The following is a 13,179-nucleotide window of genomic DNA, read 5'->3' as shown; positions in this document are numbered from 1 at the left end:
AGATTTATAAGCAAGTATTCAGATCTCACCCAAAGGCGTCCCAATGGGGGGGGAAGAGAGGCTCAGCCCGTCGACTGATCCCAGGAGTCAGGAGGTCCTAAGGATGTTGTATTTCCTCGGGATGGTATCTCCCCTGACGGTGGTATCTTCCCTGACATCCCCTCTTTCTTGGGCCAATTTATATTATTTTCTATCTTTTAGGTGGAGATTGAGTGGCTCTGGTCAAGCATATCTTAGTTATGATTGGTGTAAAGTTTTCCCGTCTCCGTTTAAAGTAATAGGCTCCGAGAGATTCAGGGCGCATGCTCAGTGAGGGGTGGTCGCACCTTGGAGGCAGGTAGCTTTTGGGATGGAGGTGTGTTTTGGTATTATAATGATATTATAATGAGCAAAAAGTACACTAGGGTACAGCATTTGTCAAATCATGACAGGTCTTTGGCTCAGGGTGGCAAAAAGTGCAGCTTTGTGCACAAGAACAATCGAGGCCCCACCTGATTACAGAGCCTAGCCGTGGTGTCTCCACTCCACTCTACGCTCCGTGCTGTTCCTTAGGGCTAGCACACCAAGTTTCCCCAGCGTGATAGCATCTAAGGTTGGGAGCCTAGGGAACGCTCAGGTAATGCAGTTATGCCCTACCCTGAAAGCCTCTTCAATGCTGTACCTTTTCCTTAAAAATGTGAATGTTATTTTCCTAGTTACTTCAGGCATTTACACCACATAATCCACCCCGTGACTATAGTCACTCAAGCTTCACGACGGTTGGAATATGTCGGGGATCTCACATACATTCTCGGGATGAGGTTTATCGAGTGTATGTACATTGTGTAGGGATGCTAAACGTTTCATCATAAACCAGAGTTTAACATACAAACTAATTGTCAGTATGAAACATAACACAGTGAGTATTAGCAGAACGATAACAGGGTGAAGCATCTTGTTGAAGATTGCCTTGGCGACCATCCAAACAAAGTGTCCCACCAACGGTGTCTCTCATCTCTCTGCACTCTTTCCAGCACTTGATGTATTTCTTGTGCATCATGATGGACAGTAATCAGAGTCTTTTGTCCATTTTCTCGGACTTGTGTCATCAGCTGTTTCAGGTCCTCATGTACCAGCAATTTCTTTACCAAGGTAAGGTTCGTTCCAATAGGAGTAGGCAGCAGTTCATGAAGCAGAATATAATTAGATGCAATAAGTTGATAAGAAGTGACAGGAACTGAGTATTTAAAATTACATCCTAGAATTTTGGTAAAATTGCAAACACAAACATTAGAGTGATTACCGGTATCTACCACTGTATCATCTACGACTATAGAATCACAATGAGTTCTCATGCAAACGCAACCTTTCCCAATATATAAAAGTACAGTTTCAAGGGTTTCATTAGGATGTATCTCAAAGTGGCAAATATTTTGCTCAGTGTCAAGACAAATGTCTTGAGGTTCCAGCATGTTACTTTCACAGATGAAACCTTTTTGTTCACGCACAATGCATGCATTTACATCAATTGTTTGCCACTTTCCTCCCTTTTTGATGGGCCCATACTTTATGCTCTTTAGGATAAAGTATAGTTCCATTATGATTGAGTCCTAATGCAATGATTGGATATACATTACATATGGTGGCATTACTTATAATAAGTATAAAGGCAACAATTTGATCATTTTCTGCATAATGGGTAAAGTTGACTAATTGCCACCATGCTTGAAATACTTTTTCAAATTCTGAAGCATTATTCCAAATCAATTTTCGAATTTCAGTGGGCAAAGTTCCTCCTTCTCCCTCTCTAATAATAGCTGCTGCTACAGATTGCATCCATAACTGCGCTTGGATACAGCTCAGGGCAAGGGAAGTATTGCCTTGGCTTTTTCCAAGGCCATGTACAATTAATTGATGATATAGAAGCCATTTATTTGCTCCTAAAGCCAATAAGGATGATTTTTATTGGTTGTTCCAGTATCGGTAGTCAGAAACTAACCCTAACCCTAACCCTAATGGATCTAACCCTAACCCTAAACCTAACCCTAACCCTAACGGATCTAACCCTAACCCTAACCCTAATCCTTACCCTACCCTTATCCTTACCATTACTCTATCCTTTACCCTAACTCTTACCCTTACCCTAACCCTTACCCCAACCCTTACCCTAAACCTAAACCTTATCCACACCCTAAGCCTTACCCTAAACCTTACCCTTAGCCTTACCCTAACACTTACCCTTACCCTAATCTGAACCCGAACCCTAACCCTAATACTCTCACCCGAAACCTTACCCTAAACCTAACCACAACCCCAACCCCTAACCCCTAACCCCTAACCTATAACCCTTACCCTAACCCTCTAAACCTACCCCTAACCTATCCCTAACCCTAACCCTCTAAGCCTAACCCTAACCCCCTAACCCTAACAATAACCCCCAACCCTCACCCTAAACCCTAACTCTAGCCCCAGCCCTAGCCCCTAACCCTAGTTCCCGAGAACTACATCTCCCGGTATGCTCTGGGCATTCAACATGGCCTCCCGGAAGTCCCCAATCCGACAACTACATTTCCCGGCATACTGTGGGTACGCAACATGGCCTCCCGGAAGTCAGGAGTCCCGAGAACTACATCTCCCGGCATGCTCTGGGCATTCAACATGGCCTCCCAGTGCCGGAAAACTACACCTACCAGCATTCTCCGGACAGCCGGCATGGCCAATCACAGGCCGAGTGCTCGAGAACTACATTTAACAGCACTCACTGGAACCCTCACTGCCCTTACAAAAAAAGCCTCAAGCCCTAACATCCAAAAAACCTCGAAACCCCTACAGACCTAACCCAAAGTATTTACCACACTAAACCCCTGAAGACCTATGCCTAAACCCCCTAACCCAAAATCTTAGGATGCTCAAAACCCAAACCCAACCCAAAACGTTAGGATGCTCAAAGCTCTAGCCCAAAAACTTAGGACGCTCCAAACCCTAACCCCAAAACATTAAGACGCACAAAACCCTAACCCAAAAAAATTAGGACACTCAAAACCCAAACCCAAAAACTTCATCAAAACCCAAACCCAAAACATTAAGATGCTCCAAACCCTATCCCAAAAACTTAGGACGCTCAAAGCCCTGTTCCGAAAACATTAAGATATGTCTGGTAACATTAAGGTATGTCTGGTAATTTGCTCCCTTTCTTCTGGTCTCTGGTCTTCAATTTTGTCTGACCCATCTAGGAATTTTACTATGGCAATTCCCATAGCCCTTGGTTACCTTAGTAAGAGTGTCTTGCAGGGGGTCGAGGACCTATCAACCACTCACAAATCCTATAGGAATCGCTTCGGTCCTTCACCGGCCAAGTCCCTCGCGGGAGATTGGAACCGCAGTTAGAAGACCTCCACAATCACTTTGGAACTAAGTTCCATCTCAGTCACACTCTTACACACACAGGCAACTGAATCCCACCCAACCAAACGGTATACACTTTACTTACGACTCCATCGTCTTCGTTCAGATCTTCACACGCAGAATTATGGGCAAAATATAGTGCTGCAGCTGGCAAGGGAGCTGAAAAAAAAAGAATCAGAAACTTTGCTTACCTTTATTCAGGTTCAAGATGCCATTAGTTCCGACCTGACTCGAACAGCAGCCACCAAATGGTGGAGCGCCTCTCCTAGATCAAATCAGAATTCAGGAACTAAAGCCCTCCTGAATGAGCCCCCAGTTGTAATAAATGTCTGGGTCCCAAATAGGATTACAATTAAAGTTTACAATTTATTAAATGAGTAGAGGTAAGCAAGCAGCGCTGGGTGCACCGGGAGTCTCTGCTCCACCAAGATGCACACAAGTTACATCAAGCAGCTGATTTTTATGCTCCTAGGCTAATACATATTCATTACTACTTCTACAAAAGGCAGGGTTATTATAATTAGTTCCCGGAATCTGAACCCTCCCATTGGTGCATGCGTTATCAGTCTCCGGTGGTCCTTCTGGGGGTCTCTCATGCTGGAAGCTCGTAGTCTTCCTCCCAGGCTTTTCCCTTGTCCTTTTCCTTTGTCCATCTTGGCTGGATGACAGACACTTGCATAGTGTCCCATGCAGCAGTTTTAATAGTTAGCAGTTATTCTGAAACCCCTTTGTTCTCTTATCCCCTATTGACCTGAATTGCTGGACCATTCCTTTGCAAGATACAAGAACTATACATGTATACATTAACCACTCTGGTTTTCTTAGACTTGTGGTTATACAAGGGTATGTAAGACAGAAGGTCACATTTCATCATATCATGCTGCCCTAGTATTGTTCCATATTGACACGAATCAGATGAACTCATTTCACACTGTTAAGCTCTCTTATCACTGCAAGCATATCTCAATACCACCTTCCTTCCCTCTAAAGGATGTAACTGTGCAAAATCAACAATTTTATTCCTACAACCTTGATCCCCTTACCCTGAAATCCTTATTCCCCTTAAACCTAACAACTCTAACCACAACCCTAACCCTTATTATCAACCCCCTAACGCTAATGACACTGACCTTAATCCAAACCCCAAACTGCCCCTAACCCCAGACAACCAACAATGAAACACACACACACAAAGATGGAAACTACAAAAAAGGCAAAACCCTGGATACAGGCCCCAAATCACAAATACGCAACCAAAACGCTACAGAAAAGCCCCAGATGCAGGCCCCAAATGCTACTGCTAGGCCTCAAAAGCTCAAGATGCATCCCAAAGCAAAAATGCAGACCCCAAACGTTACAGAAAAGCCCCCAAACCCATGCTGCACAAGTCTACAAGCAGGCCCCAAACTGCCATCAGAAGCAGGCACCAACCACACCCAGATGCAGACCCCAACTGCCCACAAGCAGCTTCCACCCCCCCACCCCCTCCCAAGAACTGGACTCCACCCAGACACAGGCCCCAGACCCGGCCCCCCCCCCCCCCCCCCAGACACAGGTCCCAAAGGTGTACAAGGAGCTCACAACCCGCCCCTTCAAAGACAGGTCCCAACCCCCTGCCCCCCCCCCAAGACATGGGATGCGGAGGTGTACAACCAACTCCCAACTCCCTTCCCCTCAAAGGGAGTCCCCAAAGACCCCCAAATGGAGGCCCCTAGAGTGTACAAGCACCTCCCAACTCCCCCAGGCACAGGCCCACCCCCCCCCCCCCCAAACACAGGCCACAAAGGTGTACAAACAGTCCAGACCCCCCTCCGAGACCCAGGCCCCTAAAGTGTACAAGCAGCTCCCAATCACCCACAGATGCAGGCCCCAACCCCTCTCAAAAGGGAGGCACCTAGAATGCATGAGCAGCTCCCAACCCCCCTAAACATAGGTCCAAAAGTGTATAAGCAGCTCCCAACCCCCCTCAAATACAGGCCCAAAAAGTGTACAAGTAGCTCCCCCCCCAGAGACAGGACCCAAAGGTGTACAACCAGTTCCTAACCCTCCTGAGACACAGGCCCCAACCCCTCCAGACACAGGGCCCCAGATTCTACAAGCAGCTCCCAACCCCTGCAAGGCAGGCCGCCTACCCTATACAAGAAGCTTCCACCCCCCCCCCCCCGGAGGGAGGCCCACAAGCCCCCCCAAACACAAGCCCCTACAGTGTACAAGCAGCTCCCAGACACCCCCAGATGCTGGCCCCAAAGGTGTACAAACAGCTCCCAACCCCCGCAGATACAGATTCCGACATTGTACAAACAGTTCCCAACCCCCTAGACACAGGCCCTAACCCCCCACAGACAGAGGCCCCAAAGTTGTACAGCCTCCTCAAAATCCCCCCCAACACAGGCCCTTATAGTGCACCAGGAACTCCAAACCCCCCACCCAGAGGCAGGCTCCAACCCTCCATGGACGCAAGCCCTGAAGGTGTACAAGCAGCTCACAACCCCATGAGACACAGGCCCCAAGCCCCCCCCCCCAGACACAGGCCCTTACAGTATACAAGCAGCTCCCAACACACCCCAGATGCAGGCCCCAAAGGTATACAAACAGCCCCAACCCTTCCTCAAGATGCAGGCCCCTACAGCGTACAAGCAGTGTACAAACCCAAAACATTAAGATGCTCCAAACCCTATCCCGAAAACTTAGGATGCTCCAAACCCTATCCTGAAAACATTAGGATGCTCAAAGCCCTAACCCAAAAAAAGTAGGATGCTCAAAGCTCTAACCCAAAAACTTAGGACACTCAAAGCCCTATCCTGAAAATATTAAGATGCTCAAAACCCTTTCCCGAAAACTTAGGACGCTCAAAACCCAAACCCCAAAAATTAAGATGCTCAAAACCCAAACCCCAAAAATTAGGATACTCAAAACCCTAGCCCTGGAGAACCTAACCTGAAAAAAAAAAAAAAAAAAAAAAAAAAAAGATCTTAAAACCCTAACTGTAAATAACTGACCAAAAATAAAACCCTAAGACCCTAACCCTAAAAACATATCAACACTACAACCCAAAAAGCTCTAAAACCCTAACACACTAACCCTGAAACCCTTAAAACCCTAACCCCCAAATCCTTAAAATCCTTACCATTAAAACTCCAACTCTAAAAACCTTAAAACCCTAAACATAAACCCTGAAACCCCTTACCCTGAAAGCCAACCCTAATGCTGTGAGAAACACTCCGTAGCCAATAACTTAGGCTCAGGCAAGGATCTGAGTGAAGTAGTAATTTATTCGCAATTGCAATGGCGGGCGCCCCACAAGCAGGAGAGAGCGCATCTACTAGTTCCAAAACACAGTTTATATACCTTTTGATGGCAGGACCCTCCCCTGTTTCCCCACTGAGTGGGTAATCCAGGTTCACAATCTATCTGATGCTTCACAAACAATGCATAGCCTTCAGTTGCTGGCCTGTTAAATTTCAAATTTCTTTTGACATTTTTACTGCTTGAAGTGGTAATGTTTCTTCACTTATCTGACTTGACTTGACACCGTGATTTTCACCTAATTGTCCTAAGGAGACTGGTTGTCTGCATTTTACAAGGTCGCCTGCTAAACTTTCTTATCACTGTAAGCGTATCTCAGTACCACATTCCCTCCTTCTAAACAATGTAACTCTGCAAAAACGACGTTTCTATTCCCACAGTGCCCTATCCCTGAAACCTTAAAACCCTGAATCAATCTGTAGCCAATAACATAGGCTGAATCGAGGATCTCACTACAGCTTCAATGCTGCCGGGCTAGGGCGGACCGGCACCACGCGGCGGCAGCGGGGGAAGGGGCGGCGGGTCAGCACCACGCAGTGGCAGCAGGGGGAGGGGGGCGGTGCAAAGCGGGCCAGCCAGAGCAACGCAGGGAGCCATCCCTGCCCCCAAACCAGAAACAGTAGTCAAAAACTACAGAACCGGGACCCCAAACCACATGGAGCCAGGCTCCCAAACCATACATGAGCACGAACACACACAAGCCAGAGACTGAGGGCCATGATGGCTACCATCAAGAAAAGCAGACAACATCAAGGTCTTGAGAGAGATCAGCCTTTCCAAGTCCCAATGAAAGAAAAAACTGCTTCATTACTATCCCCTTGCCAACAATATATTTAAGACCCATGATATGGTGCTCAGCAAGCCAATTGCAGAAGCCAACAACTATGGGAACAAGACCTAGTAATGGATACTATAGTACACAGAAACAACCATACACCATAGAACACATACTGGAACTGCCCTGACTGGCACACGCTAGGCTGAAAAGGATGAATCCATGGCCTCTTTACCCAGTTGTTACTGGATCCTCTTCACCTGAGGAAACACACTGCCATCAGGCACCGCCGTGCCAGACAAGCTTTTTCTGCTAGAACACCCTTCTCAGATGCCCTGTGGCATTCAAGTGGCCTGCTTTCCTGAGATTATAAAGACTGATGTTACAACCCACCTTGCCTGTGGCACCTGATGAACAGAAGAGAAAGCCACCGCAGCACTTGGAAACCATCCCTGCACGTGCCGCTCCTTGTCGCTCTCTGGCCTTATCTCATATCCTTAGTCACTTCTGTCGAGAGCCTGCCACAGCACCTGCAAAGCAAGACGGACACCTTTCATAGTCACCTTGTGCTACTTGGTCGTTCTGCTCCAACCCAGTTCATGACCAGCGCCTCTTCTTACACAGCTCTTCAGAGTGCAGTTTGCTCCTTTGAGCCTGTATGAGACACCTGTGAAAGAAAAAGAAAAGCATAGGCCGAGGCAGCATCCAAAGACACAGCATAACTAGGTAAGTTACTCTCATCTGCTTCCTTACCTCTGCCCGCTTACCAGCCCCTGAGGCAGATGCTTCAATCTACCCTCTTCAAACAGCTACGACAGCTCTAAAAGACAAAGAGGGGATGCTTAGAGTAACAGTGAGACCTACAACACAACTGCTACATCTGTTCCTCACTCACCTTGCCAGAGGCAGCTCTGGGTGTGATGTCCCAGATTGTACACTGCGTTACCTAACCCTTACCGTAGCCCTTACCCTAACCCTTCTTACCCTTACCATTACTCAAATCCTTACCCTTACCCTTTCCTTTAACCTTAACCTTACCTTTAATGTTACACTTACCGTTACCCTAACACTTACACTTACCCTAACCCTTATCCTTACATTTGCCCTTACCCTAACCCTTACCATAACCCTTACTCTAACCCTAACCCTTACCCTAACCATTACATTTACACTTACCGTTACCCTTACCCTTACTGTTACCCTTACCCTTACACTTAACCTAAACCTAACCCTAAACCTTACCCCAACCCTTCCCCTTCCCCATACCTTTACCCTTACCCTTACCCTTAACCTAACCCTTACCCTTACCCTTACACTTCCCCTTACACTTCCCCTAACTCTAACACATACCCTAACACTTTCCCTTACCCTTACACTTACCCTTGTCCTAATCCTTACTTTCACCCTTACACTTACCCTAACCCTTACCCTTACTCTAACCCTTACCCTTTCCCTAGCCCTTACCCTAACCCTTACTCTTACCCTTACCATAAACTGTACCCTAACACTTCCTCATACCCTTACCCCTGATTCAAAGATCGAAGCCGAAAGTCCTTTAAGTGGTATATTCTTTATTGCAGCGCTGGATGCACGGGGGATCTCTCCACCTATCGTGCATACCCAAAGCGGAAAGCAGTCTTGAATGTATACAATCAATCTATCAATATTCTACAAGCACCTATACATATGCATTACCTATCCCCGCCTTCCCTCGCTTCTCATGCTAATTAGCCTTTTGGCACCTTGCGCCTGCGTAGAGCCTTCCAAGAATTGTGGGCAGGGGTCTTTGGGACGTGGGCAGGGGTCTCTGGGAGGAAGACCCCGAGTCTTCCTCACAGTGTACTTTTCACCTTTGGTCGCGAATCTGCTGAATTGGCATGTTTCTTAATTGCAAGAGCTGGTTGTTGCTAATTCTTCCGTTTGTTGTATCTTTATAATGAATTCCAATGTCCAGTTTTGAGATTTATAGTCCTTACGTTTGTTTCTCTGTCCGCCTGCCGCTTCCTTATCATGAGTTCCAGTGTCTTGTTTCGAGATATACAGTCCTTGTCTGGGGATTGTCCTTGCCTCCCCAATGCCTCCCCAATACCTCCTTAATCAATCCCCCCTTTTCTTTTCCCATGCAAATTCTTTTGCATCAGATACTTTCATTATTTACAGTAACACAACAAAGCAGGCATCTAAACAACATGCACACAAATATTCCGAACACTACTAATACGATTAGAGCAATGAATACTTGTTTCAACCATTGGAAATTGGGCAACCAGGAGGTTAACTTATTCCATATTTCACTAAAACTCCATGAAAGATCATCTTTACTGATCTCATGTAGGACCCTTGTCTGCTTCCATATTTCTTCCAGGTCGGTAGAGATCCTTCCACTCTGATCTACATACATACAACAACTTGTGTTTATTACTGTACAGACTCCCCCTTGAGCGGCCAGTAACAAGTCTAGGGCCATCCGATTTTGTAATACTACTTGTGATAAACTAGATATCTCTTCTTGTTGAGCCTTTATAGCATCCAGAGTTTTGTTTTCTAACTTCTCTATAATTGCAGAAATATTAACTATTGTCTTTTCCAGTTCACTCACTCCTAACCATGGGATAAACCATCGAACAAAACTATGAAAAGCGGTGTGTCTCTCTATCAATGGATTGTTAATTTTTCGTCTGATTCTCCACATATGATTTCTCAAGTAACCTTGAGGCACTACATCATGTACTGTCATATTGGGGACTACCGCTCCAAGAGTGCAAGTTCCCTTCCAATTCTCAGGCAAGACCTTACAGGCTGTATCGTTGCATAGCCAATACCACCCTTTTCCTTCTGGAACCAGCCAGCTGGTTGAATTTGCCCAGCCACTAGTCGTACTAATATCAATTGTTCGATTACAAGATGTCTGATTTCCCACATAAGTAGTATCCGTATTTATACAATCCTGTTTTCCCATACCCCTAGGTGGGTTACACCTTTGTACACATACATAGTAAGATTCCAACGGCACAAAGCTACTCACTTCTAGTTCCAAAACTTCTTCATATTTTCGACCCCAAGATGTGTTTTCCCACAAATTAGTCCAAGATAAATTTGCAGGCAAGGGAATCCCAATTAATGATACACCCTTATTCCCATGCTCTGGCAGATGGGTGCATACCCAACAGTTCGTCTTATTAATCACTTGAGATACAGTTTGTATTAAGGTCAGGTGTAAATTCTCATCCCAAGTTGCCCATCCCAAATCTGACAACCACACCCCCACAATCATTAGGATCTGGAAAAACGCAATTTTGACGGTCCGATTGGGGTCGTGGTCCATATCCTCGCCGGGGCCTTCTTCACCTTTGAATAGTGGATCCAAGCTGCTTGCTCCTTGACTTTGACTGCTGTATGTGTTGTTAGTAGTACTTGATATGGTCCCATCCACTTCTCTTCCAATAGGCGACCTGTAAATAATTTTATATAAACGTAATCCCCTGGCTTAATGGGATGAATTGGTAAGTCTAGTCCTCGGGTTTGGGCTCCGAAGACTGTCTTAGCTATGAGGTCCAATTGTTTTTGGAGGCTTATCATACAGTTATACAAATATTCTGAACCCAACTGTGTTAGATCCTCCCCACTAAATAAGGATGTGTAGGGCCTACCATACAGTATCTCGAAAGGGCTCAAATTCTCTTTCAAGCGTGGTTTTGCCCTAATTCTAAGCAGCACTAGAGGAAGCGCTTGAGGCCAAGTCAAATTAGTTTCTTGTCCTATTTTGGCTATTTGTTGTTTAATCAAATGATTCATCTTTTCCACCTGTCCGCTCACTTGGGGTCTATAAGGAGTGTGAAGATGCCAATCTATCCCTAAAGCTTGGCTTATTCGCTGAATAATTTTTGCACCAAAATGCGAGCCTCTATCTGAGGAAATGGTTGCTGGGATCCCGAATCAGGGTATTATTTCATTCAACAGTGCCTTAATTACCTCCTTAGCCTTATTAGTTCTGCAAGGGAAGACCTCGGGCCATCCCGAGAAGGTATCTGTTAAAACTAATAGGTACCGATACCCCCCTTTTCTTGGCAGTTCCGAGAAATCAATTTGCCAATGCTGCCCAGGATAGTTCCCTTTATCAATGACACCAAACGTCACCCTGTTTCCTGTATTGGGATTATGACGCATACAGGTGTCACATTGTTGGGTTACCTGCCTTATTGTGGTATACAGATTTCTTGCTACCAAGACTCGATTTAATAGTTTATACAGGGCATCGGCTCCCCAGTGGGTTTTATTGTGTTCCCCCAAAACCATAGGCCACACCAAATTAGAGGGCATAATAACCCTGTTGTCCTTCAAATGAGCCCACCCATCAACATTCAGCTTCCCTTTTAGATCCTCGATCAACTTTAAATCTTCTTTTGAATATTTAGGAGCCTGGCCTTTCCCTAATGTCTGAATTTTACCATCTGGTATTAAAGCAAGCACTTCCACTTGGCCTCTTTCCGCCGCCCTTCTTGCCTCTTTATCAGCCAATCTGTTCCCAATCTCGAAGTCAGTGGATCCTCTTTGATGCCCTCAGCAATGCATAATAGCCACTTTTTCTGGTTGTTTTACAGCCTCTAACAATTTCAAAATTTCTTCAGCATGTTTTATCTGTTTTCCCTGAGCAGTCAGTAATCCACGTTCCTTCCAAATCGCTCCATGAGCATGTACCACACCGAATGCATATTTAGAATCTGTCCAAATATTTACCCTTTTTCCAGCTGCCAGTTCCAATGCTCTCGTGAGAGCGACTATCTCCGCCTTTTGAGCTGATGTTCCAGGGGATAAAGGCTTAGACTCAATTACCTGCTGAGTAGTTGTTATAGCATATCCAGCTTTACGTTGCCCTTGCGTAACAAAACTGCTCCCATCCGTGAACCAAGTTTCTTCTGCATCTTCCATGAGCTCCTCCTTAAGGTCTGGTTGGCTGGAATACACAGTCTCCATAGTTTCTAAACAATTGTGAATCACAGGTTCCGCCAGAGCATCACTAAGAAAAGAGGCTGGATTCACAATATTAGTTATCACAATTTCCACATCGTCCTGTTCTACCAATATTGCTTGATATTTCAAAAATCTCTGAGGTGATAACCAATGGGCCCCCTTTTGTTCTAAAACTGCTGACACAGTGTGTGAGACAAACACTGTTATCTTCTGCCCCATTGTAAATTTCCGGGCTTCTTGTATATTCATAATTACAGCTGCCACTGCTCGCAGGCAGCCTGGCCATCCTTTACTTACTTCATCCAATTGTTTGGAGAAATAAGCCACTGCCCTTTTGTAAGGTCCCAACTTTTGTGCTAGTACCCCTAAGGCCATACCCTGCCTTTCATAGGAGTATAACCCAAAAGGTTTAGACAAATCTGGTAAACCAAGAGCTGGGGCTCGCATCAACTCCATCTTAAGCTTCTTAAAGGCTGCTCGGGCTTCTCCTGTCCATATTAGTCTTATGCAGTTATCTTTAATTAAATCATACAAAGGCCTTACAATTAATCCATAATTGTTGATCCATAATCTGCACCAACCTGTCATTCCTAGGAAAGTTCGTAATTCTTTAACAGTCTGTGGTTCTGGGGTACGACAGATTGCTTCTTTGCGTTCCGTCCCCAATTCACGTTGTCCTCCTGAGATCTCAAATCCCAGGTACGTCACGCGGGTTTGAACCAATTGTGCCTTCTGTTGTGAAA

General features: G+C 45.6%; 1 long non-coding RNA gene across 1 annotated transcript; it reads right to left on the bottom strand.

Moving 5' to 3' along the window:
- Positions 1 to 905: 905 nt before the first annotated feature.
- LOC311443309 lies at positions 906 to 3,417 on the bottom strand. The gene is made up of 2 exons (XR_014697209.1): positions 3,250 to 3,417; positions 906 to 1,121 (listed from the first exon to the last, which is right to left on the bottom strand). It is a non-coding gene; the product is annotated as an uncharacterized lncRNA (long non-coding RNA).
- Between the last annotated feature and the right edge of the window lie 9,762 nt (positions 3,418 to 13,179).

This window comes from Aythya ferina (assembly GCF_964211825.1).
Source record: "Aythya ferina genome assembly, chromosome: 12".
In the NCBI taxonomy this organism is placed as follows: domain Eukaryota; kingdom Metazoa; phylum Chordata; class Aves; order Anseriformes; family Anatidae; genus Aythya; species Aythya ferina.
The sequence above is the reverse complement of the archived record's forward strand: the minus strand, read 5'-3'. Positions and strand labels throughout refer to the sequence as shown.